The sequence below is a fragment of the Salmo salar genome, chromosome 23, assembly GCF_965601325.2.
Source record: "Salmo salar chromosome 23, fSalSal1, whole genome shotgun sequence".
Classification (NCBI taxonomy): domain Eukaryota; kingdom Metazoa; phylum Chordata; class Actinopteri; order Salmoniformes; family Salmonidae; genus Salmo; species Salmo salar.
Genome location: NC_138313.1, coordinates 5,778,330 through 5,784,695, shown reverse-complemented (window position 1 = coordinate 5,784,695; position 6,366 = coordinate 5,778,330).

Sequence of the window (6,366 nt, the reverse complement as noted above, 5' to 3'; positions counted from 1 at the left end):
TGTGTTTGTTTGACTGACTGACAGACTCCTTAGGAGGACAGCCTAGAGCTCTGCCTCTCACCCTGCATCTACACACTCCCTGTGTGTCGTCGTCTCTCAACACAGAGAATGCTAGTCATGGCTTTGTTTGCAGGGATAAATACAAACTCATACAATGCCACAAAATATAGTAGTACCACACCACACAATACCACACAGCACCTACACCTAGAAACAGGCATACCGCGACCTAGGATACAGAGATAGGAATGACATACACACACACACAGTGGGGTTATTAAAGACGGGAATTACGCCGAGACGACATAGCTGGAGAGCTAAAGATCGGAACCAGGAGCAGTGTGTCCTCTCCCTCCATCTCTCTTCATCTCTCTCCTCTATAGGAGCTGAACGAAAGGTAAGACAATTAACATAGCACACCGACGGATACCCTGAAGAAAGACATACTTCCATGACACTCTCTCTCCCCACAGTGACAGATCTGGTACATTCACCGGAATAAAGAAGCTTCTTCTCCCTCCCAGCACCATTAAATGTTGATGTACGGTATCAAAAATATATAACAAGTATGGATGAAAACATATTTCACCTGAAACAGTAAACCGCTATCATATTCACTCACATAGGCTACATATGCTGCTGTGTGTGTGGGTGCGTGCGTGTGTTTGAGGGATCCCATAAGGGATGCCAAACATATTCCTGATACAGTGTGAGAAATGCATACATTTTTTTTGTGTGTGCATACAGAGACGCGCAGCCACGCGTTTCTCTTCCATCATTCTATTCCTCTCCTTTTCTAGTAGAGGCCTCCCTGGAGATAATGCCTTCCACTTGCAGGCCTGATCCAACAGACACAAACATGGACGCGCACAAACACGGACGCACATACACATCGCAGCATTCTCTCTCGCTCGCACTCTCTTTCTCCCTTCCTCCCTCCATCCATTCCTCTCTCCCTTCCAGTGGACACAGGGAGCTGCCAGTCATTCCAGCAGCAGCTTTTCTCTTCTTGTCAGACAATAGCTCTGCAGGATCCTCCACAATGAATGCCTCTTAAATACTGTATACTCATGCTCTGTATTTCTCATTTACATCCATTCATATTTCACTACAACTGCCCACACAATAACAATACACTGCTACACTACTGACCATACTGAGGATGGAACAAAGTATCTGAAGAGTTACAGCGCCTTCAAAAATTATTCACACCCCTTGACTTTTTACAGCCTGAATAGGGAATTGATTTCATTTACCTAGCCTACACATAATAACCCATACTGTCAAAGTGGAAAATATGTTTTTAGAAATGTTTACAAATTGAATCAAAAAATGAAAAGATGAAACGTCTTGAGTCTTTGTTATTGCAAGCCTAAAAAAGTACAGTAGTAAAAATATTCTTAACAAGTCACATAAGTTCTGGTCCCTCAGGTCCCTCAGTAGAGCAGTGAATTTCAAACATAGATTCAACCAAAAAGACCAGGGAGCTTTTCCAATGCCTCGCAAAGAATGGCACCTATTGGTGGATGGGTAAAAATAAAAAAAGAAGACATTGAATATCCCTTTGAGCATGGTCAAGTTATTAATTACACTTTGCGTTGGGTATCAATACACCCAGTCACTACAAAGATACAGGCATCCTTCCTAACTCAGGGGGCCCGGAGATGAAGGAAACTGCTCAGGGATTTCACCATGAGGCCAATGGTGACTTTAAAACAGTTACATTGTTTAATGGCTGTGATAAGAGAAAACTGAGAATTGATCAACAACATTGTAGTTACTCCACAATGCTAACCTAATTGACAGAGTGAAAAGAAGGAACCCTGTACAGAATACAAATATTCCAAAACATGCATCCTGTTTATAACATGGCGCTAAAGTAATACTGCAAAAAATGTGGCAAAGCAATTCACTTTTTATCCTGAATACAAAGTGTTATGTTTGAGGCAAATCCAATACAACACATTACTGAGTACCACTCTCCATATTTACAAGCATAGCAGTGGCTGGATCATGTTATGGGTATGCTTGGGGAGTTTTCAGGATAAAAAAGAAATGGAATGGAGCTAAGCATAGGCAAAATCCTAGAGGAGTGACATCACTTCCTGAAACAGGAGGTCAAAAATGTATAACATAGTTTCATTCTGCTTTCCACCAGACACTGGGAAATGAATTCCCCTTTCAGCATAGCAATAACCTCAAACACAAGGCCAGATATACACTGGAGTTGCTTATCCGTTTTGACTTAAATCGTCTTGAAAATCTATGACAAGTATAAAAAAAAGGAATAATGTGCAAATATTGTATAATCCAGGTGTGCAAAGCTCTTAGAGACTTAGCCAGAAAGACTCACAGATGGAATCGCTGCCGACGGTGATTCTAACATTTTTGCAAAAATGTCTTAAAACATGTTTTCACTTATGGGGTATTGTGTGTAGATGGGTGAGAAAAACAATATATTTAATACATTTAGAATTTTGAACACAACAAAATGTGGAATAAGTCCTAGTTATCAATTATAATGAATAAAATGAAGGTTTATCGTTGTGTACACACATTTTTTTTGATTTTATTTAACTAGGCAAGTCAGTTAAGAACAAATTCTTATTTACAATGACAGCCTACCAGGGAACAGTGGATTAACTGTCTTGTTCAGGGGCAGAACTCGGGGATTCGATCTAGCAACCTTTCGTTTACTGGCCCAACGCTCTAACCACTAGGCTACCTGCCGCCCCAAACATTTGCAGATGTTACTGCTGTTGCAGCGAAATGCTTGTGTTTATAGCTCCAACAGTGCAGTAATAGAAAACAATACACACATAATCAAAAAAGTAAAAAAATTGCAAATATCAGAACGTGCAATGTTATACATATATAATGGTGTGTTTAGACAGTATGGATAGTATATGAATAGAAAAGGTGTGTACAGCAGTAGTTAAATATAGGTTCCTGGATATTACGATGTATTGAGAGATAGACCAATATTATTTATATAAATAATAAAGATATCTTTTAAAACGTGTAATATTCATTTTTATGCAGACAATAATGTTATGTATGCCATAGCCCCAGCTGTAGACAATGCGTTGTTAGAGCTGCAATCTGACTTTGTTGCCTTACAAAATGCCCTGGTTGGTTTAAAACTTGTACTTAATGTGTGCATGACTAAATATACATTGTTCTCTAATTCTCGCAAAAATGTTTTAGATGGACTACATAAAGTATTTATTAATTTAATGTTTCTCCCATCGATCAGGTTCCCACCTATAAATATCTGGGCATTTGGATTGACAAGGAGATAACAACATTTAAAAAACATACTGATGAGTTAGCTAAAAAGCTAAGATTTAAAGTGCACTTTGTTTTAGAAAAAGATCTTGCCTCTCCATAACACAGGAGCTTGGTGGCATCTCAATTGGGGAGGACAGGCTCGTGGTAATGGCTGGAGTGGAATGAGTGGTTTCCATGTGTTTGATACCATTCCATTTGCTCTGTTCCAGACATTATTATGAGCGGTTTTCCCCTCAGCAGCCTCCACTGCTCCCTAAACAGCAGGAAGCAGATTGTACCGTCAACTTCCCTGCCAGTTCTAAACTATGGTGACACAATTTAACAGAATGCAGCAGCCACTACTCTTAAACCTTTGAAAGCCGTCTACCTTAGCGCCCTTTGCTTTATCACAGGTGACAGTTTTAATACTCATCACTGCATCCTTTATCAAAAGGTTGTCTGGTCCTCATTAACCCGTAGATCACTTCACTATTCCCTTTCTGTTTACAAAGCTATACTAAACAAGCTTTCGACCTACCTAACTTCGTTGTTGAAGTATAAAAACATGAGTTACCAAACCCGCCAAGCAGTCATGGGTGAACATGGAGTACAGGAGGGGGCTGAGCATGAACCCCTGTGGGGCCCACATGTTGAGGATCAGCATTTCAGGGGTGTTGGTCCGACAGCCTCGCGAGGGTTAACACACTTAAATAATTTACTCACGTTGGCCACGGAAAACGAGAGCACACACTTTATAACTGATTGTAAATAACAAACTGATAAATATGGACTTTTTACTTTTTACCCTGAAATCAAACTGAAAGAAAGGTTATATATTTCCTGCAGTAAACAGCAAGCCTGAGTGAGAAGATGCAGACAAACCCAGTGGTCTGATAGTAACACACACACACACACAGCTCTGGTCTGAATGGCCATTTAGACATTTGGACAGCAGTTCACTGACCTATTACTAACAAGAGACACAGACACACACTAATGAGGCGCAAAGTCACTGCCATTCATCTAACCACTTATCTCCTGACCGAACACACTTGACCACTTGAGCCTGATTACACCACAATTCACTAATGTTCAGGCTTACTAACTACAGTCCACTGTACTTAGAGTAAATATAACTACATACCATACTGTAGCTTCAACATGGTGGACTTTGTACACTTGCTCTGTCCTCTGTTCAAACTGGGGGGGGGAGTAAAAAATGTCAGCTCACAACCAAATGACCACTTTAAACAGAATGGACAGACTCTTTATCCTTTTTTGATTAAACGATTAAGCAAAATATACTTCAAAACACACAGTGCTTCCAATAGGTCAACTCCATGGAATTTTCAACGGCCCAGTGAAAATCAAATCCACAAAATACCCAGTACACACAAGCAGGCCAACCCACAGACTCCTGCCTGAGCGAGTCAACCTTAATGTCTATGGCATGAGGGCGCGAGCCTCCACGTAGCCGTGATTGGTCTGTGTCAGCACGTGGGCCTGTGTGACAACAAATGTAGTAGTCAGAATGGATCACAATTTGTAGTGAACTTTAAAATAATTTACCGTGGGGATCGAACTCTATCATAATATAGTTATTTTAGAGTCCAAAACCGGGTCCATAAAAAAATGTTGGCCACTCTGGTGATCATAATTTACATAGGCTTCCTAGGGCAGACCAGGGCTTTTGGCACCGCTAGGTTATTAGGCAGTAGCCGACCAGCAGAGCTCCTGACTTCATGCTCCAGCCGGGCACTGGGGGCCTGGTTAAGACAAAACATTGGATCAGTTTTTAGGAACAAAGTCACCCTACTATGGACTACAGCTGACCACTCCTAGTCAAGGGTTTCTATGGTGACTAGTCCAGCTTTGCATGAGAGAGCGAGAGAGCGAAAGAGAGAGAGATAGCGAATTGGAAAGACTTCTCTACCACATTGCCTCTCAAGACAAGTGGTAGACCGTTCAAAATATAGTTGAATTACACAATATACGATGTTCCACGATATATGCTTGCTGTTATTCCAGAAAGCTCACCAGGCAGTATGTGGCTGAGCCATGAGGAGAAACTGAAATGTTTTTTTGTCTAATGTGAATTCCCGTTTGCAGAATATTTAGATAAATCCTGGAATAAAAGAAAAGGAGCTACCTATAATTCAATTATACAAAGATTCTCAAATGACTGCCTCGCCTGGTTCACCAACTACTTCTCAGATAGAGTTCAGTGTGTCAAATCGGAGGGCCTGTTGTCCGAACCTCTGGCAGTCTCTATGGGGGTGCCACAGGGTTCAACTCTTTTCTCTGTATACATCAATGATGTCACTCTTGCTGCTGGGGATTCTCTGATCCACCTCTACGCAGATGACACCATTCTGTATACTTCTGGCCCTTCTTTGGACACTGTGTTAACAAACCTCCATACAAGCTTCAATGCCATACAACACTCCTTCCGTGGCCTCCAACTGCTCATAAATGCAAGTAAAACTAAATGCATGCTCTTCAACTGACCACCCGCCCCCGTCTAGCGTCACCACTCTGGACTGTTCTGACTTAGAATATGTGGACAACTACAAAATACCTAGGTGTCTGGTTAGACTGTAAACTCTCCTTCCAGACTCACAGTAAGCATCTCCAATCCAAAATTAAATCTAGAATCGGCTTCCTATTTCGCAAACAAAGCATCCTTGCCGCCAAACATACCCTCGTAAAACTGACTATCCTACTTCGGCGATGTCATTTACAAAATAGCCTCCAACGCTCTACTCAGCAAATTGGATGTAGTCTATCACAGTGCCATCCATTTTGTCACCAAAGCCCCATATACCCACCACTGTGACCTGTATGCTCTTGTTGGCTGGCCCTCGCTTCATATATGTCACCAAACCCACTGGCTCCAGGTCATCTATTTATTTATTTGACCTTTATTTAACTAGGCAAGTCAGTTAAGAACAAATTCTTATCTTCAATGACGGCCTAGGAACAGTGGGTTAACTGCAGAACGACAGATTTGTACCTTGTCAGCTCAGGGATTTGAACTTGCAACCTTTCGGTTACTAGTCTAACACTCTAACCACTAGGCTACCCTGCCACCCCAAA